The sequence below is a fragment of the Ictidomys tridecemlineatus genome, chromosome 3, assembly GCF_052094955.1.
Source record: "Ictidomys tridecemlineatus isolate mIctTri1 chromosome 3, mIctTri1.hap1, whole genome shotgun sequence".
Classification (NCBI taxonomy): Eukaryota; Metazoa; Chordata; class Mammalia; order Rodentia; family Sciuridae; genus Ictidomys; species Ictidomys tridecemlineatus.
This window is the reverse complement of record NC_135479.1, coordinates 144338422-144363358: the sequence shown is the minus strand read 5'-3', so window position 1 is coordinate 144363358 and position 24937 is coordinate 144338422. Positions and strand designations below refer to the sequence as shown.

Sequence of the window (24937 nt, the reverse complement as noted above, 5' to 3'; positions counted from 1 at the left end):
TATAGTTCCCAAGCTGTCCTACCTTCTCCAGGGGTTGGAAGAAAAGTGGAAGACAGGATGGTGACCCTGTCTTCCCTTCCTCCAGCTTTGGTTCTTGATCTTGAGCTTGTGATTCATGGTCATTTCATTAGAGGTCCTAGAGAACCTTAAAATAGAGCTAATATACCTCATGACTACATTTTCCCCCATTTTTTCCCCCCTGGGCCTCTGCAGTTCTGCATTCATCACCCTCTTGGTTTGAGGCTCGGGTTAATTTGGCCCTTCTCCAGCTCTCCAGGCACCTGGACTTGTCTGTTTTTGTCCTTATTGTACCCAGGAATCAGGCTGTCCTTGCCATCCCTGGGGCATCTCCTAGTTCAGATTGTCCTTACCCTACACTTGCATGTTGTTCCCTGAGTACTGCTGATTTCCTTATTTCAACCCTTTTTAACCATCTCTCTCCTTGGCTCAACTCAAGTCAGTGGATTTTCATAACCTCTGGGTAAAGATCAGAGACCTCACCCATCAACCAGGGCTCTCTACTCCTGCCCAACCCAGCTTTCCTACACTGGTTCTCACCATCTCTTTGTTCTCCATAAGTTGTCTTCCACAGAAGACATATTTCTGCATTTTCTATTCTAGATGAGATTTTTCCTTCCCCAAGTGTCCTCACCTCTCTTTCTTCCTCCTTGCCTGTCCTCTACCCAAATCCTGTAAGCCCAGAACCAATTCCCTTCCTCTACAGAATCCCTTGTGGCCACTACATTCCAAAGCAACCATTTACCTATTTAAACTGTACCATGATTTATTTATTTTCATATATATTTTTTAGTTGTTGATAGACTTAATTTTAATAATTAATTTTCACATTTTATCTCCCTGGTTGCAAATTAGTTCAGGGCAAGGACTGTGTTGTTTACCTTTGTCTTTTCTGTAGTGCTCAGCACCATAAAGGGTGTGGGTTAGTGTTGGGGCCTGGTTCTCATTCTTTTTACTTATCACATCCTCCTTTGGGTCACAGCCAGTCCTCACCCCAGGAACTTTCCCCTCTTTTGTTAGTCCTGGCTATCTAGCCCCCATCTGCTTACTCTAATCTCCTTATACTCCCTTTACCCTCCTAGTCTCTCCACCTCACAGAACCAGTGTAGGCCTGTGGAAAGTACAGTATCTGAGCCAGGTGGCATTGGGGTTTTAATTTTAGTCTTGCTGTGTGACTTTGAGCAAGTTACTTAGCCTTCCTGAGGGTTGACTTTTTGAACTCTGAAAATTGGGAATCTATTCTTTATCACTAGGTAAAGATACAGCAAATATTAGTCTCATTACGTGTCCCACATCCTACCTTATTTTCAACCCTCCCTCTTTTACTTTTTAAAGAGAGAGAGAGAGAGAGAGAGAGAGAGAGAGAGAGAGAGAGAGAGAGGGAGGGAGGGAGGGAGGGAGGGAATGAATGAGAGAATTTTACTATTTATTTTTTAGTTTTCGGCGGACACAACATCTTTGTTTGTATGTGGTGCTGAGGATCGAACCCAGGCCGCACGCATGCCAGGCAAGCGTGCTACTGCTTGAGCCACATCCCCAGCCCCTCAACCCTCCCTCTTCCATGCATTTCTTCCACTTGATATTCAACTCTGTCCTCACTGAAAACTCACAGCAGGTGTAATGCCAAGGATATCACACGTGGGAACTGGAAGTTTTGCTTAGTGTAGTTCTCCCGATTTAGGGATCTGAGGTCCAGAAATGTGGAACAACTTGCTATGGGCTTTCCAGAGAGGGTAGGTGCTTAGCCCTGTCTCACATGGAGACCTGGGTCTTAGGCAGGCATCTGTCAGTGCCCAGGCTGTCCCCTTCAGACCACCAACACATGCGCTCCTCCAAAGGGAAAGGGGACTGTCACCACTCCCTGGCATCCTGCATGATGCTGAATGAACATGGATGAGATGCTTAAGAGGTATTTGGTGGTCAGCTGTGTCTATGTGTATGAGTCCTCCTCCCCTGGTGGACTGTTACGTCCAGTATTTATGCTATTCTTTGTCCCTTTTTGGTATTCAGTACAGGTATGGTTATAATACCTGAAGGTTAATTTCAGACCCCACAGCAAGGATTTTTCAGCAGTTCCTGGGGCTGTTCCCACAATATTCTTGCTGCCTCTGGAGAGCATGATGCTGTGGAGCATCCATTTGTGAGGGCCCCGTGGGGTGAGGCCTGTGTGTGTAGCCTTGCTGCTGCTGTGCACCACTTTGCCTCCCACTCTGTCCTCCTCCGGGCTCCCCCATTTCCGTCTCCACCCCCGACCCACTCCCTGCACCATGCTGCTCTCCCTGCTCTGGCTAAGAATAAATCATCATGGTTGCATAGCAACGAATTTGGTTTCCTTTACTCCTCCTTCTTCTTGTCTTCCTCCCACAAAAATGCCTCAGCTCTAAATTTAAGGTAGTATGTCAGGAGGTTCCATTACCACACAGATGCTTCTGAACCCCACATTGTTCCCCCATAGCAGCTGGCTTTATAAGGACAAAAACAGAATCCTTTGCTTTTCTATCATCAGTACCTAGTATAAGTCTCAGTACTAAACACATAGTAGGTATACAATGAAATGTCAATCAGATGATGAATGAATGAATGAGTCAATCATTTTCTTGGAATCCCTACAGTTGAGAGGTGCTTCTGGGAATGGGAAATGTTATTACAGACTCTGGGATGGTCTATAACTCATGTCTGTGGGCTGGTTACCTCCCACCTCCCTTTCCCCAGCCACCTATGAAACTGATGTACCAAGAGTGAGAGAGAAATTTAAGTACACAGAAAAAGACAGACTGAATCTCAAAAAAGAGAAGCCCCAGGAGCCATTGGAATGCAGGAAATGCCCATGAGCCTTTGAAATACAAAATAAGCATTAGTGAGCAACCCAACCCATGTTCTTAGCCAGCACCCTTGACCCATGACCTTGCCTGCAAAAGGAACATGAAGGCAATGTGAAAGCCTGGAAAAACTGGCACGAAATTGTGTAACTGCCGATTCCACCTCTAGGTCAGCCCCTAGCTACTGTCCCTCAATTAACACTCCATGTGAAGGGGTTGTGGCCTCTCTCTCTGGATATGGCCTGCATTCTCCCTTCAAAGTGTATTCCTTGCATTATTCCCAAAGTTTCTCATTCTTGAGATAGCCCACATTCTCCCTTGAGTCTATTTATGCTTTCCTAAATAAACCTTGGTCTCTGATAGGTGCATGCTATAATTATTTTCTGTCATGAATGCCAAGGACACACCACTTGTCCTGAGTCGAGGTCCTTCTTGGACCTCTGGTGACAAAGGACACATCTTTTTTTATATCTCAAGGCCACATGGTTGTTGAGGGAACATGTTCTCTTCTTTCCGGGAAGCTGGTGGTTCACGCAATCCACACAGTTTGTAGAGCTCCTTGGAAAGTTCCAATCTAACCTGGATTCACAATTGCTGCCTTGGAAAGATCATAGTCTAAAAGGATGGGTAGGTTACTCCTTTGGTGGTAGGGGTATGAGGCTTATTTCCAGGGAAAGATGAACCTCTGAGCTTTGAAGTCAGAAGCCAAGTTTGAATCCCAGCTCTGCTGCCTACAAGCTATGTAACCCTGGATGGGTCCCTTAACTTAGCTCACGGGTTATAAGAATTTCAGGAGGAAAACTACAAGTAAAACCTTCTAGTCTGCCAGAAAACTAAGGTACCCAAATTATGTGTTTCCTTTTCCCCTTTAAGTGGGAAGATAGAAATATCCAGAAAATTCCTGTTAATGCTAGTGATGGGAGAGCATCAATATACAGGTAGACCAGGAAAACAAAATAAAGGTAAACCAAGAGAATTGTAGCAATTTTGATATCTAAAACCTTCCAGTGAAGACTAAAAAAGCTCTAATATACTTTTCAATAAGTAAGACCATAGCTTCCAATTTTTTTTGAAAGTAGGACATATATCCTAAAGAAATAAAAAAGCAATTTTCTATTATAGAACAGACTCATCTGAACAATTAGAAGCTATTAGATGGTCAGGAAGGAGAGACCTGAGAAGGGTCCGTTCTGAGAGTTCTTTCCCTGGACCTAATGTATTTCCTTTTTTCTGGCTTATAAAAATAAGCATCAGAATTCACAACTGACTGTCCAGCTGCCCTGTGTTCATCTCCATCCAAACATCCCGGCATAGCATCCCAAATGCACTCAGTATGTGCCTCAAGGAGTGGGAAGTCCAGGATGCTGAGGGAGAATGACAAGTTCAGCTGCTCCTAGGGGTCGTGGAAAAAGGCTGGAGAGGGGCAGGGCGCTGGGCAGCTAAAAATAGCAGCAGCCGCCAAGGGAGCAGCCAAAGGTCAGAAGCCATGGCAACCCCAAGCACATATTCCTGACAGCAAATAGGAGCTCAGCTAAGCCTTTCCAGCCCCTTGGGACCAAATAGTGGATACTGCCCAATCCTGTGTGTCACCTGTACCTGGCTGCATTGGGTAGCCGGCATCTCTCCTAGGCCTGAATGTCACCTTCTCCTCATGTCCACCCCTTCTTTGCCTTCTCTGTCCCTGTTTCCTTCAGCATTACCCACACAACATTCATTCACCAGACTTTTCACAAACCAGTCACGTCGTATGTGGCGTGCTCAGGCCTCTGTTCTCTGGAAGTCTGCAGTTTGAGATAGCATCCTTGACTCATGGACTACCTGAAAAACAACTGAAGAGCAACCATCAAATAAACACAAAATAGATGAGATAAAGTGTCTCCATCCTGTGTGAGTTGAGGCCTATGGGATTTGTGGGGCCCTCTGATGTGTATTCAAGAAAGCCCAAGGATTTCTTGCCTGAGGAAGGTGAGGATGAGCTAAGTTAGTGCTTTCCTAGGGACCAGTGTTCTGGGAGAGAAGAAAGCCCTCCTGTTATGGGCAAGAGGATGAAAGGGGGCTGCTTGCTGGCTAGAGCTTAAGACAGGCTCTTGGGAGAAGATGCACAGCAGCTGGAGGTGAGAGGTCTGATTAGACAGGAGTGAAGACCATCTTGACATTTGCATAGGTTCTTCCACCCATTTATCTACTCAATAGACATTTAAGGAACTCTGCTAAGTACCAGTATGGAGGAGAGGGTCTCTTAGATCAGTGGTTTCTCATCCTGGCTATACTTTGGAATTATCTATGACACATGAAAAATATTGACACCAGAGCTTCACCCCAGACCGATTACATTAAAAAAAAACTTCTGGATTTGAGATACAGGCATGCGTATTTTTTTTTAAAGTTCCCCAAGTAATTCTTTTGTTCATCCAGAGTAGACAACCACTTGTCTAAGTGATCCCTGCAACTCCTTTATTTGACAGTGCCACTTATTGCCCCATTCTGAACATAGCTGCCCTTACTTTCTGAGTGATGTGACCCAAGATGTGACTTATAGTCACTATGACATAGCTGGCACTCTGTGCCCACTTCACATAGGTGCTATTAAGCAGCTATCATGTGCCCAGCATTAGAAAGACAGAGATGAGACTAATAGTATCCTCAGGAAGTAAATTAATAGAAGCACTCCATTTCCTTGAATGTGTATCTGGTGAGCCAGAAGCCAACTTTTCTGATGAATGGAACTTTCTGCAGTTTGTCCTTTATTTCCTATCAGTAGAAGGAAAACAATGACTATTTTCTGGTATATTTCAGTTACATGGAGATGAAGCAGTTAGTGAAAAAGACACAGAAGGAGAAGGGTCACAAACAAGGAGGGATGCTCAGGCAGATTTTTACAAATGCGAGATCAAGTTGTCTAAATCTTGAAAAGGTGAAAGTAAATAACATGCATGTTTAAATACTTAGATTATCAGCAAGGAATTAAGCCCCATGAAGCATCTGCTCCTGTGCTAGGCACAGTGAACATGATCCTGGAACTCAGCATGTAGTCTAGTGAAGAATTAAAATCAATAAGAAAAAAAAAAGGCAACCTTAAGTACTTGGTTGTTAAGGTTTTACTGACTATCAGGTTGTTAGGAGCTTGGAGAAAGGAGGTACTGAGCATCGTTTTTACAGTGTGGTCCATTGCATGAATCTTCCAACTGTTTGTTGCCAGTCAGTAATGAGGAGGACAGAAATGGAAAGGATGCATTTAGAAATTTTACAACAATTTGCCAGAGTAATTTTAAGTCTGTTGCATCTAAAATTTTTAAAAATTAGAGTTTATATTTTATTTTAAAAATTGTACTTCTCTAGTAATGTATTTTTTATTTTCCTGAAGTATTAGTCTATGAAAAATTTCAATTTAAAAAAAGCAGAAAAAATACTAGTTATTTGTTGCAGATTGTTTGAGAAGAATTGGACTGGGGTACCTAGAAATCAGAGATGTCCTGGCAGTCTGGAGAGAAGGTGGGAAAAGGAGAGACGATCTGTCTAATACTAGGCAGGGAGTAACAGTGTGTCCTGGAAACCTAAACCTTATTCATACACAAGGGTCGAAGGCCACAAACATTTTGGTGGATGCTGGAGCTCTCCCAGCATGCTTTATATAATTTTGTTTTTTTTTCTTTTTTTTTAATTTTTTATTTTTTTATTGGTTGTTCACAACATTACAAAGCTCTTGACATATCATATTTCATATATTAGATTGAAGTGGGTTATGAACTCCCAATTTTACCCCAAATGCAGATTGCAGAATCACATCGGTTACACATCCACAATTTTACATAATGCCCAAATAGTAATTGTTGTATTCTGCTACCTTTCCTATCCCCTACCATCCCCCCTCCCCTCCCCTCCCATCTTCTCTCTCTACCCCATCTACTGTAATTCATTACTCTCCTTGTTTATTTTCCCATTCCCCTCACAACCTCTTATATGTAATTTAACTCTAAATGGATCAAGGAGCTTGATATCAAATCAGAGACTCTGCGTCTGATAGAAGAAAAAGTTGGCTCCGATCTACATATTGTGGAGTCGGGCTCCAAATTCCTTAATAGGACACCCATAGCACAAGAGTTAATAACAAGAATCAACAAATGGGACTTACTTAAACTAAAAAGTTTTTTCTCAGCAAGAGAAACAATAAGAGAGGTAAATAGGGAGCCTACATCCTGGGAACAAATTTTTACTCCTCACACTTCAGATAGAGCCCTAATATCCAGAGTATACAAAGAACTCAAAAAATTAGACAATAAGATAACAAATAACCCAATCAACAAATGGGCCAAGGATCTGAACAGACACTTCTCAGAGGAGGACATACAATCAATCAACAAGTACATGAAAAAATGCTTTATATAATTTTCTAATTTCATTCTTCTCTTACAGTATTGTAATAATAGTGCCTGTTGTCATCTGCATTTTGCAGGTGCTTAAAGAGGGCAAATTATATGCCCAGGCTATCACAGCTAGTGAGTAGTAGGCCTGCATTTTAGAAGCAGATGTGTTGGATTCTAGAGCTTGCTGGAGTTTCCTCTTCCTGCCATGCAGCCTCCCCAGGTAGTGGTGGGGTGGGGTGGGTAACAGGCAAAAGGCTCCACCTATCTGGACCTTCCAGAATTGGAATGAAGGACAGGCTCTGCAGATGGATTCCTATTCATGGAGCTCCATGTTGTGCTTCCAGGAAGAAGTTTGCTCTGAAGTAGGGGCAGAGTTTGAGCTTTCAGTTTTCCCTTGCTTATTTCGAGCATTTGAACGGATAGACTCATCCTAGTTCAGGCCTTTCATTAGATGTTGAGCTGTCCTGTTAGAAATTCTCATCAGTAGCATCTCATTCATCTATTTTATTTTATTTTTAATTTTGAAAGAATTACAGATTTGTAGAAAGTTCCAAAAAAAACTTGGTGGTGGTGTTGTTGGTGGTGGGTCCTGTATGCACTTCACCCAGCATCTCCTGCTGTCAACATCTAGCACAACTATAATATAGTGTCAAAAATAAGAAATTGACACTGCAGATATAATGCAGACTCACCCATTTATTGTTGCCCCCATATTCTGGATATCACATTTTAAGAAGAGCATTAGTGACCTATGTGGAGGAGGAACAGGTGGTCAGGTTATATCTAGAAGTTCTAAGGGACTAGTGAGAGGGTCTTGTGTATAGACAGTCCTGTATTAGCACCCAAAGCAGCATGAGACACATAGTTGGTTATCAATAAGTGTTTGATTCAAAGCATAAAATATGTGTACAAACATAATGGCGGCCTTCCACATTGCTGGGCATCAAGAGTGAAGATGGATGAGATTTATCTAATTCCTAAAGCTCTAGGGCAGAGCTCAGGTTGGTGAATGGGTGAAGGACACAAGGGCAGCAGCCCAGCCAGGTGCATGGAAAAACCACTGAGTGTGTGTGTACGTGTGTGGGAGTTATCCCCTCTATCTGGAAGTGCATGGTCCGTAAATGGAAGTCTTTTCCAGTTTCCTATTTCTGAAATTCTAAGCACATGCAGCCATGGACAGAAGTAGGACAAATGGGAAGATGGACCAGACTACGGTGTTTATAGAGTTCTAGGCAATAGCAGAACATTCTCATGGAAGAATACCTGTAGATCTCTGAGACTGCATTTACTTTTTAAAAAAGTGATAGAAACCAGATATAAAACCCCTTCTCTTAGCTTTTCTGTATAATCTGTGGAGTCTGTCCAGGGGAATACCTGGAGTTAACTGTAAAGTCAGACACTTGTCTTTTATTTCAGGCAGCTTTTGGCAACATTGGTCCTAGAGAACATTGTGGGTGTGGATTTTGACTATAGATGACACTTTTTGTTATATTAATCAATTATTTAAATTAAAGAGCTTATTGTAATTTCTATTTCAGGAAGTGAAACATGGATTGACTTAATCAGATTAATTCCAGGTGAAAAAGGAGGAAAAATAGGGAGAAGTTCTTAAATTAGGTCATCTGAGGTTATGATGTATTCATATATGATTATCCTATAAGGTATAAATTTAAATTATTTATGTTTCTTTTTCATTCTAGTTGGCAAGGAAGACACAAACTATTCATGTCATGTGTTTTAAAAAGCTCCCAAAAAGAATCCTCTTCCCTCCTTTTAATTTGGGGGATAGAGATAGGGCTAAAATTTAGTTATTGCCTGCTATATGCAGGAGCTTTATATATATTATTTTATTAATTTTCACATTGGTTCTGATGGGTAGGTATTATCATTGCTATTTTATGGCCAAGGAAATTGATGGTTAGAGCAGAGAAGTAACTTGTTCTGAGGCACATATCAAGGGAAACATAGAAAGGGTTCAGAGCCAGGTCTGCTGGATTGCAGAGTCTGTGCTCATTGTGGCATTTAGTGTGGGCAACATGGTGAACCATCTCTAACAGAACCAAGCCTACTGTGTCCATGAGTGGCTTTCAGCACAGTATCTTCTGTGTCTCAAGGTGTCAGTTTCCTGTCTGTAGGAAAGCCTGTTCTGATGGTAGGTGTTTCCACCTTGGCCACTGATGACCTTTCTGTAGTCGTCAGGTTGGGGCATTCAAACCATTGCTCCACTCAACAACTGATCATCCCCAATCCTGGCTCCTTCAATACCCGCCACCCTCACCAAGTGCCTCCATGATGCAGGATTCCAAAGGTGGACCACTGTCCTTGGACTATGGCACAGTTTCTAAGTGGTCTGCTGCCCAATGTCTAATAATAATAATAGTGTCTATTTTTCTTTAAGTCTTAAGATTGTGTTCTCATTCTCAATCAGAGAAGCCAGGAGATCCTATGGCACAGAGGACAGAGTACTGGGCCCAATATATCTGTCCTTGTGTGACTTACTGGCTGTGTGGCTTTAAGGAGTCTTTTAATTGTCTGAGCCTCAGCTTTTTCATCACCAAAATAATAATAGTAACCTTCTCTATTACCCTTTTGGGCTTAGCATGAGACTCAGATGATATTAGTATCTAGGAAACTGTAAGCTATGAGGCATGGAAGAGAATGATCCCGCCCCTGGAAAAGCCTTCGGAGGGGCTGAAAGCCAGCACACACGTCAGGGTGGGGAAGCATCAGCTTTTTCTGGCCAGCCAGGTTCCTTTTCACTGGAAGCAGACTTGGTCTCGGTGTCCCCTCTTTCCTGAATAGCATGGCTGTGTTTCTTGGCTTGGATCACTGAGATAATTGCTCCCAATTTTCCCTTTCCAGTGAGCACTCTGCCATTGTGCCTCAACCACAGCCATTGGCTGAGGCCTTCCGCAGTTCCTGACTGGGGGACTGTGTTCTGCTCAGCCTAATTTCTTTGCTGGTTTTATAAATATTAAGGTTGTTAATCTTCATTACAGAGTGTTAGCCAAGAATAATGGTATTAAAAATTCATATGTTAACATGGGGAAAAAGAGTAAAAAACCAAGCAAAATTGAACAATTTTGATGTTCTAAAAGCTTCCAGTGAAAACTAAAAAGCCTCTAATGTGTGTGTTCATTAAAAAGGCTATGGCTTCAAATTCTTTTCTGAAAGTGGGGTATATATTCTAAATGAATAAAAAGGTCAAAATTTTATTTTAGAGAAGAATATTCTGGGCAATTAGAAGCTATCAATTTTTATGTCATTTAAAAGGTTTGGATTTGCAAGGTGATTTTCTTTTTTTATATTTTTTTAGTTGTCAATGGACCTTTATTTATTTACTTATTTATATGCAGTGGTTTTCTTTTTTTTCTTTATATATGATAGCGGAATGCATTACAATTCTTATTATACATATAGAGCACATTTTTTCATATTTCTGGCTGTATACACAGTATATTCACACCAATTCGTGAATTCATACCTGTACTTTGGATAATAATGATCATCACATTCCACCATCATTAATAACCCCATGCCCCTTCCCTTCCCTCTAACCCCTCTGCCCTATCTAGAGTTCATCTATTCCTCCCACGCTCCTACTCCCTATCCCACTATGAATTAGCCTCTTATATCAAAGAAACATTTGGCACTTGTTTTTGTGGGATTGGTTGACTTCACTTAGCATTATCTTCTCTAACTCCTTCCATTTACCTGCAAATGTCATGATTTTATTCTCTTTTATTGCTGAGTAATATTCTATTGTGTATATATGCCACATTTTTTTAATCCATTCATCTATTTAAGGGCATCTAAGTTGGTTCCACAGTTTAGCTATTGTGAATTGTGCTGCTATAAACATTGATGTTAAATATTTTTTTTAGTTGTCAATGGATCTTTATCTATCTATCTATTTATTTATTTATATGTGATGCTGAGAATCAAACCCAGTGCCTCACGCATGCTAGGCAAGTGCTCTACCAGCTCTGGTTTTCATTTTTTTTTTTTATGCCTTCACATAGACTTTGTTCTTTAAATTTGCTTTTGTGTGTATATTTTCTCATTACAAACTTTTTACTGAAATAAAGTATATAAATCCTAAGTGTACAGTTTGATGAATTTTTACACACTAAACACACATGACAGTCAATTCATAAATAAAGAAAGGAGACATTACCAGCACCCCAGGACATTGTTCCTTCCACTCACTACTTTCTTAAGAAATGTAAGAATTCTGTAGTGACTTTGAACACCACAGATGAGTTTGCCTGTTTTAAAACTTTATTCCGATGAAATGCTTGATTATATCCTGTTTTGTGTCTGTCTTCTTTTGTTCAACATTTTGTCTGTGAGATTAATCCATGTTATGTGTAGCAGTTGTGTGTAATTTTCATTGCTGTGTAATATTCTACTATATAAATATAACCCAACTTATTTATCCATTTTACTGTAAAGGTATCTTGTTGTGGGGCTCTTAGGAATAGAGTTGCTGTGGCCACTCTTGTACATGTCTAATAATGAACATATACTTAGTTTCATTGTATACTTAAGAGGAATTACAAATAAATGCTGCCAGTTACTGTCAAATATATTCCCAAGTGGTTGTAATGATTTACATCTTCACCAGCTGAGTGGAGACTTCCTTTTGTTTCATGTCGTTGACAATACTTGGTATCATTTTTTTTCTTCATTTTAATTTTTGCTAGATGATAGCATCTGCTAGGTGAAAATAGTGTCAAATTATGTTTATTTGTTTGTTTTTTGCATTTCCCTGATAACTAATGAAGTTGATATGTTTATTGGTCGCTTAGATATTCTTTTTCATAATGTGAATCTGCACGTTTTTGTCTCCTTTTTGCTATTAAATTGTCTTGCTTTTCCTGGTTGAGTTGTAGGATTTCTTCACAAATTCTGGATGAGTCCTTTGTGGATTATATGGATTTTGAATATTGTTTCCCAGTCTTTTGCTTGCCTCTTTACACTCTTCTTGGCATATTTATGTATTTGTGTAGAATAATGTTCTATTAATTTTTAATAATGTCCTATTAATATTTTATTTATTTATTCTTGGTACTGAGATTGAACTCAGTGTTGCTTAACCACTGAGCCACATCCCCTTTTTATTTTTTTATTTTGAGATAGGGTCTCACTAAGTTGCTTATGGACTCACTAAGTTGCTGAGGCTTGCCTTGAAATTGTGATCCTTCTGCCTCAGCCTCCCAAGCTGCTAGGATTATAGGTATGCACCACCACGTCTGGCTATTAATTTTTTTAAATTAATTAACTAATTAATTTTACAGTAGAATGCATTTTGACATATAGTACACAAATGAAACACAACTTCTCATTCCTCTTGTTATACTAGTGTAATCATACATGTACATAGGGAAATAATATCTGTCTCTTTCTACTGTTGGATATTATTTTTAATGTTAATCAAATTTATCAATTTTTTCCTTTTATAGTTAGTGCTCTTTGTGTTCTGTTTAAGAAAACTTTGTTTACCCTGTAGTTTTTGTATTTGATAGCATTATTGTTTTACTTTTTACATTGCATCAGTAATCCATTTTGAAGTGCTTTTTGTGTAAGGTGAGGGAGAAACTCTTTTCCTTCCTGTTTAGCCATCAGGCGACTGTATGTGTGGGTCTGTTTCCTGCATGAAAATTTGGAGATGCCATGGAGTAATTTCATATTATTTGAGTTTGATTTACTAAATAAGTAGCTAGTCTCTTGAGATAGGCAGGGAGGACTAAGATAGGCCAGAGCAGGATCAGAGGTCCAGAAAGTTTCCAGATATGAAATCCATTGACCTATAGACTTCTCCAAGTAAAATGACTGTAATAGAATCAGGATATGAACACATAGTTAACAAACCAGGCAGTTAATTGTCCTCTCTGTTAGAAGATGGATATATCATAAGAAGTGGAATTTAAAGGAATACAATACCTACTTTCAATTTAATACAACTTCTCACTAGAGCCAATTGAATATGGTTGTTACTTTGTCTAATGCCAGTTCTCCTCACCGCAAGGCAAGCATTCTCCGCAAACAGGCTTGGCTCATGCCCATTTCTTGGGGTTCATCGCATCTGCCTGATAGGAGTACTTAGGAATTAGACACCCGGAGCATTTAATTTCTTGCTTATCATAATTACTCTGTGGAGGGATTTTTGTTGGTGTCCAGCTGCTTCTAGCAGCCTGAAATCTTTTAGGTTTTGGAGATTCTAAAGGAGGTAGGGCTGGGAGTGGCTAAGCTAGGGAGAGTTTCCTCAGATGAATGAGCACCCCTTTCCCAAGGGTCCCATCCAATTTAAACCATAGAAGACCTCAACTCTCTGGCAAAGCCCCGATCCATCAAGATAATATTCCTCTTCTCCATACTCAGGGTGGTAGATGGAGCATACTCCTCCCTCCCAGGAAACACGGATCTGGTCCAGGCACCATTTGGAGAGTTGCCCTCTACCTCTGCTCCTCTCTCCTGGCCCTGACCTGAAAGTCTGAGCTGCCATCACTGGGAAACATCGTTCATCAAGCAAACCTCATTGGAGTAATAGCCTCTTTCTAAGTTTCCATTTGTTCAAAAAGTACACCTGAGTACCTTCTGTATACCAGTACTCAAGATCTTCCTCAAGGGAATTAGCTTACCTCTGACAGTGTCAAATGATAGTCTCTAGTTAAACCTGGGGACTGACAGAAACCTTACCAACGCTTGATCATCTGTCATCAACTCTTGCCCATTCCTGTTCTCTGTTATTTCAAGCATCTCGCCTGCCTTGTCTGTGCATCATGCCCCACTCCATATATCCATGTGACTTGAGATAGTCCATGGCCTGTTAACCACGGGGATGCCAACTCAGATGGCAGATTTTGCATACTAACCTACACAAACTGGGCACTGGTGGACGCTCTGGTTACCCTACCCATGCTCTTCCACACCTTGAGATCTTCTCTGTTGCCTCAGGGTCTGCTGTCAAGCTTGGGACAGAGAGGTTCCCCTGTCAGTTCTGTCAGGAGGAAATCTTCTTCATATAATACCACCCACATATTGGGGTCCTGGGTTCTCCCTCCTGCTTAATGACAAAAACGTAACAGACACGAAGTTAGGGTTACCGTGTAATGTACTAACATTTGTCACATTTCATTTCAATCAGGAAAGCGTCCTAGTCACTACAAGTCTTTGCCAGCCCAGAAGTTACATTACTTTGATCTTGTCCGCTCATTTGTGTGGGAAGTTAAAGAACCTAAAATATTTCTGTTACTACCGCTACTGCTAAGTATATGTTGAACAGCTAGAGATTTTAGTTCAGGCTCTTTAGCTTCTATTCTTTTAAATACACATTTTTTTAAAAAGACTACTGTTTTGTTTGTTTTCATTTTTTATTTAATTTTTAATTAATCGATGCACGTTTAAAAACCACTGTGTATTACAGAATCACAGACTTTCAGAACACAGAGATATTAGATATCATTAGTCCAATCTTCTCATGACTAAATAATATTGTGAGATCTCTCTCCCTGGAGATATTTTTAAACATCTTTTACAATCACGGGAAGTCAGAGCTGGAAGAGAATGAAGGACTGTGCTGGGCCAGCAGTCTTTTTCTATGGACAGGAACCTGAGGCCCTGAGGAGAACTGTGACTGGATCACATAGACGGTGCTGGGGTCAGGTCCTGGGTGTCCAGGCCCCCAGCCTAGACAAGGCTGCCTCTTACCTCCAGTTCTGCTTCATAGTTGTTACCTGGAGACAACCAGGAGTTTCTCATAGAATCTGTGAATGTGCTTGTCATGAAACATTAATCAGTGACAGAATTTAGGGTAACATGGAAATAGTCAAAATGTCCTTTGGGCTAGAGCCATGAGTCCCAGTGGGAGTGGGCTGGGATAAGTAGTTATGTTAATAAAACCTTTCCACATTAGAAGTGTGAGTCAGATTCGATATATAAATACCATTAAGAAGTTACACACAGAGGGAGTTTAATTTTAGTCCAAATAGATCATCTGTTTGCACCCCCTTCTGAAATAGAGGCGGCAGAAGTTGTTATGTCTTTCAAATTACATTGATCACTACCGAGAGGAAAACATCCTGGAGGAGGTCATTTTCCTTGTGGACTGCTGTCCTGGATACTGTCTGTTTCTACAAAGCTTGAGTTTCCAGAGCAACCGGGAAAGAGTGGAGAGTGTGCCTTTCTCCTCTTTGCTTTAACCCATTCAGGAAATCTCTCATCAGCTCTTCCCCCTGCACTGTGTAGCAGACCACGGGGGCTGTGGATCTGGGCTGGTGACGGTGCACAAAGTCCTTCTAAGGAGAAGGCGACATGGAAGTCAGTCATTCTTCAGTTTCTTGGGAGCTCCCTTTCTGCTCGGGCTCCCTTGTGGTAGGAGATGTACCTGGTGGACTTCAGAAACTGATCTGCCCCCTTTATGTGACCTCCACTCTGCCGCTGTTCCATGAGGTCTTCTCATGGATGTTTGTGGAGAAGATGAGGATATGTTATAGCCTCTGTTGGGCTTGTGTCTCATGACTGCAAGAAGCCAGATGGGAGCATTATAGGAGAGACAGCCCACCCCTCCCAGGAAGTGCCCCGTTTAACAGGGAGACAATAGCCAGTTGTCTGGTAGATGCTATATAAAGCAGAGCTGAGCAGAGGGTCTCTTCATTATCTCTGGGCTGCCAGCACCGGTCCTAAGCTACTATAGCTGTGGGAAGAAGCTGGATCTGAACCAAAAGGGTGATTCTGTTCTCCCTGGACAGGCCTTGTTCCCAGAAGGCATTCATGGGTTGATCTGCAAAGGACTCCTGAGCTCCTCTCTGGCTGTTGGGGGATTTTTATGCAAAGGGGATCTCCATTCCTGGAATTCTCTGAAAGCTCTCCCTGACATGCCCTCTGCAACTCATCATGTTAATGGGAAGGGAGGGCTTGGAGGCCAGCCAGTATGCCCCCACCCCAGCCATGTCAGGATGGCTGTATTGATTGCAGAGTCTGAGGAAGGTTATGGCAATGGATGGGGATTCACTTGGCTTTCACAAGGCCACAAGATAGTGCAGAAATAAAACTGGCCCTAGAGCCTGTCTTCTTAACTGGGCTCCCAGCCAAGGCTTCCCTGCCAACCCCCTTCCCCCCCTGCCTATCATGCACACACAACCAGATCTAGCTTCCCTGAACACCACTTAGTCTAACTTACCAATTGCTTAGAAACCTTTAATGGGTTATCTTTGCCTGGACTGAAGGTCCTACAAGATCAGGTGTATATCTGCAAACAATTGCCTATACAACTTCAGCAAATTCCACCAGTCAGATGGGGCCTCCTCACAGAGCTCTGAATATCCCACACCTTTCCCCAGGTTTTCTCTTGTGTTGTTTCAACTTGTTTCCACTGGCTCAAATCTGGATGCTCCTTTAATACCTGGCTCATGCCACACTTCCCTGGCCACTGGCTTATGTAGCTCTTTTTTCTTCTGAGCTTCCTACCACTTTTAAACTCATTTAGCCACATTTTGCCTTCTCTGCCCACTAGGTGTGCAATAGCCCATTTCTCTGAAGCCCCTTGAGGGCAGGGACCTCTGTAACCTCCAGCCCAGTACTGAATGTGAGATGAGCATACACTACAGGGGTGGAGGTGGAGAGATAGATTCTTGAAACAATGAAGTCTCTCTGGACAATTTAGCATTATTTCCCTCTTGACCTGTGCTCAGGCACCCCTTTTAAAGTGAGATGCAGAGGTGTTTAATGGGGGGTGGAAGCAAAGCAGGTGTCTAGAAAGGTCTCCAGATGAATGTGTTCAAAAGCAGGATTGAAATGGATGAAGCAGGTGTTAGAGGCAAAAACAAACAAAAACCATGGAAAACAAGGAATTGAATTTGACATACCTTGGAGATGGAAGGTGAGTAAACTGGGTTTAATAAATGTTCCTTGAATGTTCATGTCTACCTGGGACCTCAGAATGGGACCTTGCTTGGGAATAGGGCCTTTGCAGATAATAGTTAATGAAATAAACCCATGCTAGATGAGTGTGGCCCCGAAATTCAGTGATTAGCATCTTTATAAGAGCAGAGAATGCACAGAGAAGAAGACAGAAGCATACCTGAGTGATGTAGCTTCAAGCCAAGGAAGGCCAAAGATTTCCAGGAAACACCAGAAGTCAGGAAAGGCAAAGAAAGAATCTTTCTTGTAGTCTTTAGAGAAGGCACGGCCTTGTGGGCACCTTGATTTTGAACTTATATCCTGAATTATGGAATAATAAATTTCTGTTGTTTTGAATCACACATTTTATGGTAACTTGTATGGCAGCCCTGGGAAACCAATGCAGTGGGGTTCACTGTATATATTAAAATTCCAGGGAAACAAAATGCTTAGATGACTCTGTCTCTCTGTTTTCAGTACTAGGACCAGCACTGAGTTTCTAATTGAAACTTTAGGCTTTCAGGATAAGAAATTTAAACTTGTTATTCTTGATGGAATTATGACAAGAACTACATAGGGGCAAATCCACTCTTGAAAGCACCCCGTCCCTTAGGTGGAGGTGATCTATCAAATACTTGGGGCATGACCTTAATGGAAAGCCATGGGCAGAGCCTTCACTACTATGTGCAGGAAGAAGAAATCACACTAGATGGGGTCTATTATGTGCTTACATTTTATGCAGAAGAAATCTGGTTAGAATAATCACCAGGTATAGAGGAAGTACATGCAGGAGGAGGGTAATGGGGTGTGCTATGGTGGTTTATGTGAAAAGGTGCATGGAATGTGGGTAGGGTGGAAGAGGGAGAGGAGAAGGGGAAATGGTAAATGTCCTAAGCTGGTTTTTGCAGTGAGAGCTATGTAAGAAAATTGCCTTCTTTTTCTGGGACACCAGGAAGCTCTGACTGTCTTTCAGCTAGAAGCCCCAAAGAGCTGGGCATGGTGGTGCATGCCTGTAATTTCAGTTACTTGGAAGTCTGAGGTAGGAGGATTGTAATTTGAGGCCAGCCTCAGCAATTTAGTAAGGCCCTAGACAACTTATTGAGATCCCCACCTCAAAATAAAAAATACAGGCTTGGAATGTGATAAAGCACCCCTGAGTTCAATTCTTAGAACAACAACAACAACAACAAAAGCCCATAACATAGAGGGCAGGACAGGAGATAGCTTGGCCTTTATAGCCACTCCGAAAACTTCTTTCTCTTCACAGTGTCAGAGGTGCCCAGGCATAGTGGATGCACAGTGGGAACCAAGCTGGTTCTATCCACGGTCACCTGTTCTGTGCAAGTTCATCCTCTCTCTGGTTTTTGGTACTATTTCCCTTTTATGGAGGCTTTCAGGGTTGATGTGACTATTGTGAAAAACATTTTGTAAACCTCAAAATGCTATAAAATATTGTATGTTGTAGTTCTCTCCAGGACTTAACAGGAATCTAGATAGAGTCCTACCCCTGGGGCTTGGGGAGGCTCACACATTGTAAGACGTAATGCAGGTTTCAGGCGGGGAGGATAGAGGTATTCTGCAGATGGATGGGGATGATGATTGCACAACAGAGTGAGTGCACTCAATGCCACCAACTTATATACTTAAAAGTAGCTAAAAAGGCAAGTTTTAATGTCTGTATCTTCCCACATTAAACAAACAAACAAACAAACAAACAACAAAACACTTCAAGCATTCTTCCCCCAGCTCCTGCAGAAAAGTAATACAAATACTGGATAAACTGTTATTCATGTAAATTTGACACTCCAGGTGTTACAGAACGGTTATTAACACTTTGTGGTGAATGCTCATGTTTGCAGTTATTGTGAGGAATCAGCCCTGTTTACTGGGACTCAACACAATACATTGTTGTTATTGCTTTTGGATGTCTCTATAAATTCCCTCTAGAGGGGGTAAATTAGATCATAATAATTGAAATAGAAATGAACTGTAAACTATACTCAATAACATATGATCTGAAATGACTTTGCTAGTTCTACCTCTGTTCTCCAACTTATTCTCCATCCTCAGCACTACCCTTTCTTCTTGCTCTCTTCCCTTTCATTCCCAATTTGCTCTTCATCCCAGTAGGTTAGGGTAGAAATAGTTTCTCATGGCACAGAGAAATATATGTCTCACATCATTATACTAGGCACATGTATGATTGCATGAATGGTGCATCTTTACACCGTGTAAAACCAGAGAATTGAAATGTTGTGCTCCATTTATGTACAATGAATTGAAATGTATTCTGCTGTCATGTACAACTGAGTAGAACAAATTAAAAAAAAAACAAAAATATAAAAAAAAAAAGGAAATATACATCTCATGGTCCTTGTGCATGTCACCAAAAACATTCTGTGTCCACAGATCCTATCCTCTGGCCAAGATCTGCTCCCTAAAGTGAGAGCCATATGAACACCTCCCAGATCATTTAATCCTCTGAGCCTGTGGGTATTCACATCAAAGGCTCATAGGATCACCTCCCAATTTTCTTCTTTCTCTAGCTCCAAGATGCTTTTGAAGATCAGAACCACAGGTATAAATTAACCAGGCACAGGAAGAGAAATCCTGCAGGATCCCATATGTGGAATATGAAAAAATAGTCTCACAGATTTCATAGACCCCAAATAAAGTGTTTAAGGTTTGATGTTCAAAATTGGGACATGTATTGTGCCTCTTCCGAATCATCTGGAAATGATACAGAACACCTTTAATGTAGAATGGCCCATGGTGCCAGGTGATGTTGAGTCCCACCCAGAGCCAGGCACAGATCTTAAATGTGATGGCTGCTTGTGTTTCCATCAGGCTGCCAGGTTACTAAGAAGGGTTTGTGGGCAAGGAAAATTCAGCACCTTCTTTGTGGGCTGCTTCTTGTTGAATTTTGCTCCACAGGTTGGAGGACAAATTCCAGTCCTTCTAAGTAGGCCTTAAAAGTCTGGGTGGAGTGGGCACTCCTGGAGTCTGTGGAGATTATCAGACAAGAAGCTCATGGCCTTGAGTGGTCAGGAGAGGCAGGAGTAAGAGCCAGTGTGAAGGTGGGAGTCAGAAGGATCTTGGAACTCAGCTCCTTGTGGCCTTTCAACTTGAGATTCACAAAGAAAAAAAAGCGATATCTCCTCACTGAAAGGTAAGAATTTAAATCTATCTGGACTCTGAATACTATATCTATTAGCACCAATGCTACATTTCCATCATATGTTTAAATTATATCTGAATTATCATGAATCCTTGCTCTGAGGCAAAGTTGAACACCAACTTTTAGTTCTGAGGTGAGGCCTTCAGAGTGGGAATAATGCTTAGTGCCCTCTGGATGGGGCTTATCATCAGATTTATCTACAACAGAAAAGACTGTCTAGAATGTAGAGGCACTAACTATAGTTTTTCCTTTTTCTCCTTAGCAAAATGGAACTTCCTTCATGCAAAGGGAAGCCCTCCTGACTGTAGATTATTCGAGGGTGAAGAACAAACATGAGTTCCACATACCATCTAATGATACAGGCATATCTAAAGGAGACAAGACGACGGAATGCATCTTCCTGCGTGGGCAGTGCCTGCTGAGTTAAGGGAAGTTCGTGGCAAAGATGACACCAGTACCCGTGTGTAGCACTCTAAATACTCACTCCTTGAGACTGTTGTTTCTGAAGCTGCAGTATCCTCACAGGACCACAGAGGCAACAAATGCAAACTACCCACAGTTCACTTAGCTGTACAAACTACACTTTCTTCATTGATCACATGACACTAGAAGATGAGAACAATTAAGGAGGAAAAGAAAAAAAAAAAGAGCACTCAATTCTGCAGCACGCTGATATGAGCGCCTAAAAATGTACCTTGGTCAGAAAGTTTCACTGAGCTGGGGCTCATACCCCAGGACTCGAAGATACTCTTGGCAAACCTCTTGTGAGGAGGTTTAACAGAAAACGGAAGCACCCATGAAGGGCAGGTAGTTGTCACAGGACTTGCCAACAGATGGTTGGCCATTCATACAGTGTGAAGGAACCATGGCTTTTGTGATAATGATATTTGAGCCAGCTTTTGTTTTTTTGTTTTTTGTTTGTTTCCAGAAGTATTAAAAGTAGAATGGAACCACCATGTGTGGAGTATATAAAGTTTCACAGAGAGGAAGTGGGTAAAGTATTTGTTTTGAAAAATCACCTTGCAGTAATGTAAATACATCTCAAGAGAAAAATGTCCTCATCTAATGCTGCGTTAGGGCATGCATTTCTATAACCCAAATCTATTGGTGACACAAAAATATATTTTTTGTTGAAATTCTCCTCTTTTATTTTTTGCAGTACTGAGGATTAAGCATGATAGGCCAGTACTCTACCACTTAGCTATATCCCCAGTCCTTTCTAAATTTTATTTTGAGGAAGGGGCTCACTAAGTTGCCCACTGATCTCAAGTTTGTGATCCTCCCAAGTAGCTGGAATTACAGGTGTGAACCACCATGACCAGCTTTGGAGATTCTTTGTGGATATTTACAAGCTAGATACACTTCAGAAAATAGCTACGAGAGCAAAATAGGTTCTAAAACACATAATAGTTTTTAGAATTGGATCTGCAATTCTAAAGAAGTAAGAAGAAACAATATAGAAGTAGAAAAAGAAATGAATAAATAATACAATAGAGTACTGAATTATACTTGGACCTTGACTCAGGAATTGAAAGAATAAATCTCATAGACATTGTAAGACTGTAGAAAAACTGGATAGGGTCAAGTAGTGTTGTTCTTTTGGGAAATTAAGACAAAACTAAAGTTATTCAAGAAAGAGGAATATCCGAGTATCTTAAAGGACTGCAAAATGTAGTTTCACAGCTTGGAAATACAAGCCATGTCTGGGGATCCTTATCCCTATTCTAAACCATGGTTGAGTTCTGGGTGTACTCTGAGAAGAACCTGAAACACAATTTCTGGCTGGAGAATCCTGATGGTTGTCCTGATAAACTTGGTACCTCTAAAGTCAGAAGCAACCACCGCTGGCCTAGAGGGCCTTGAGCATATTGACCTCATATTTCTGATATACAGGCTTGTTCTGGGTCACCATCTAAGCTCTCTTTTCCTCCCAAGCTTCCCTTTATATAATCTTGCTTGTGGGTCATCTGATTTTTTGATGCCTGAGGATTTGCTTCTACCTTTCCATGACCAAGCATTGGCCAAATCACTGTTTCTGTTTACTCAGTTGCAGTTATCTACCCCCGCTGGGGACTGTCTTCAGCTTTTGTAGCTGACAGCCTGTTTAAATACAACCTATTCTGTGGTCATGCTGAGCCACAGGAAGCACTGTCTTTTGGATTTTGCAGAACACACACACTTAAATGTACAGGGTCAGTTTTTGTAGCTGTTGCTGCATCCACATTGGACAGTGACCTTGGCTGAGACATCTATAACCTCTGTTTCAGATAAATTTATCTGGTATTTAAAATCTCCATGTGCTTCCTCCAACTTGTCCAGAGCAAAGTAAAATTAAAGACTACATCAAGTAATGGAGAAAAGCCACATTTTGGGCCTTTGCTGCTTTATGAATCTTGGATGGTTTCAAAGGTGGCAGTATAAATGCAGATGGCACTGCTCTGCATTTGCCTGACATAGCTTTAAAATAAGCAGTGTGTTTCAAACCTTCATTGTTGGAATGGTATTTCCAAATACAGATCCCAAAAGTCCTCAGGTGTTTGATTCTAGGATCAAGCTGGAGATTCTTCTGTGCAAATATCTCCTGTGGCATTGGAGTGGACCTTGGCTTCTGGGTCTTTTGCTTCCAACTCTTTCATTTCTGGATGCTGGTGTGAATCTACATCTTGAAATACATATTTTAACAAGAATTTCTGATCTGTAGAAAACTTGTCTTTTGTGGAACAAAAGAAACGTATGGAAATATCAAAGTATCAGAAGCAGCAGTCACTAGCGAGGTCATGAACGGAGGTCGGATAACCTGAAAAATAAAGTTCCATGTGCCAAAAGCTATATTGGATTTGTTTGGACTTTATCCTCCATTATTTTCCTCTTTTATATTGATCTTCTGAAATTAAGTGATCTTTCACTATCTGCATCATATTGTGAAAAATGCAAAGTCCAGAAATCGGACAGTGTTTCTTACTTGAGTAATAAACAGGAAGCAGCATGGTGTGAAGGAAGGAGCTTGGGTTCCTCCTCAGCCTTGGCTGCTGACCTAGTCTTTGTCATGGTATCTCTTTGCATTTCTCTCTTTATATCTGAAAAATGGGCTGGGGGACTTTCTGAGGGACCTTTCTGGTTCTAAAATTTAGCAACTCTGTATTGCTGATGGTTTCTTCTGTTTGGAGTTTCTAAATCTGTCACAACTGAGAGGCCAAAGTTTAGGAGGAATGGAAAATTATAGCTCTATTTGAAATAATGTTTAAAACTTTTCAATGCAAATGCAGATAATTAATTTGTCATCATTTCCTGAACGTTTTGTACTTTAAAATACTGTATTATAAAATGTAATATCAAGAAAACCACATTTTTAAATTTTAAAATAAATGATTGTTCCTGCTTACTTGAAACCCTGCAGTGCCCCTGACCTTAAAGGGTGGTTATCAACTCTGGTCATGCATTAGCATCACTTAGCTTTAATATACCAGTGCTTGTCCTCTCACCCTTAGAAGTTTTGATCTAACTGGCCTGGCATGGGTCCTGGGTACTAGTATTTTTTTAAGAACCAAAGTTGAGAATAAGTGATCTACAATATATATTCAATTCCAAGGGCTGGTTTCTAAGGCCCGACTTTGTGTGACTCAGACCTACCCCCTCCAGACTGAGCTCATGTGATTTCCTCCCATATGCCATTTCATACTTCCTCATCTTTGTGTCTGCTGTTATGGTTTGGAATGCCATTGCTCCAAGAGGCCTTGTCTTTTCTGACCCCCTCTTCCTGTACTGCAGATTTCTTTATTAGTGTAGCTCCTATAATACATCGTAATAGTCTGTTTTGCGCTCATTCTTCCTGTGCTATAATATTTTATCCATGATTGTAGCCATTTATATTCATAAACCTCTCACACATAACTTCTCCACACCCAAGCATCTTCCTTTGCACCAAGAACAGCATTTGCACCTTTAACTGTGGCCTGTGTATACCTGCATGATCTGAACCTGCCCCTGGCTCAGGCCTTTCCTCTGCCACTTCCCACTTGTTCACCTCATTCCAGCCTCACCAGCCTCTGTCTCTAAAGCATGCCGTGCCTCTTCTCATCTCAGAGCCTTGGCACGTCCTTCTGCTTATTTGCTTCATTTACAATGTTAAGGCCCTGGTGCAAATGTCATCTTCCCACAACAGCCTTTCCGAACCACCCTAAAGTAGCACATCTCCATGCCACCGCCATCCTTCACCCTGCTTTTATGTTCTTTATGGGACTTGGACTATCTGAAGGGATCTTGCTGTTTTGTGCACATGATTATCATAAGCTTCCCATTACTGGATTGTAGGTTTTATGAAGATAGGGACTTTGTCTGTCTAGTAGGGACTCAATAAATATTGAACGGATGAATACTGTCTCCCCTGTAAGATAATGCTGTGCCCGAGTAATGACTGGAAGAAGGTGCTCGATAAGAATTTGATGAATGAGTGGTTACCTATCACAGGCTTGTCTCTTTAACAAATAGGATGACCAAAGAGCTCCAAATAACACTAATAAAAACTTGTGGTAAAAACTAATAAAAACATGTTCATTTTACTTATTAACCAGTTTTAAAAAGACAGAAAACAAATATATTTTTCTTTTTACAAGAAAAGTATGTCTCTTCATAATTTAAAAAAATCTTCTCTTTTG

General features: G+C 41.1%; 1 protein-coding gene and 1 long non-coding RNA gene across 28 annotated transcripts in view; both read left to right on the top strand.

The window, feature by feature from the left end:
- Kalrn (kalirin RhoGEF kinase) overlaps window positions 1-24937 on the top strand; it is a 626048-nt gene that overhangs the window by 95503 nt on the left and 505608 nt on the right. The window lies entirely within an intron of this gene.
- Window positions 1475-23671, top strand: LOC144376404 (uncharacterized). Its single transcript, XR_013436850.1, has 2 exons — window positions 1475-20273; window positions 20545-23671. It is a non-coding gene; the product is annotated as an uncharacterized LOC144376404 (long non-coding RNA).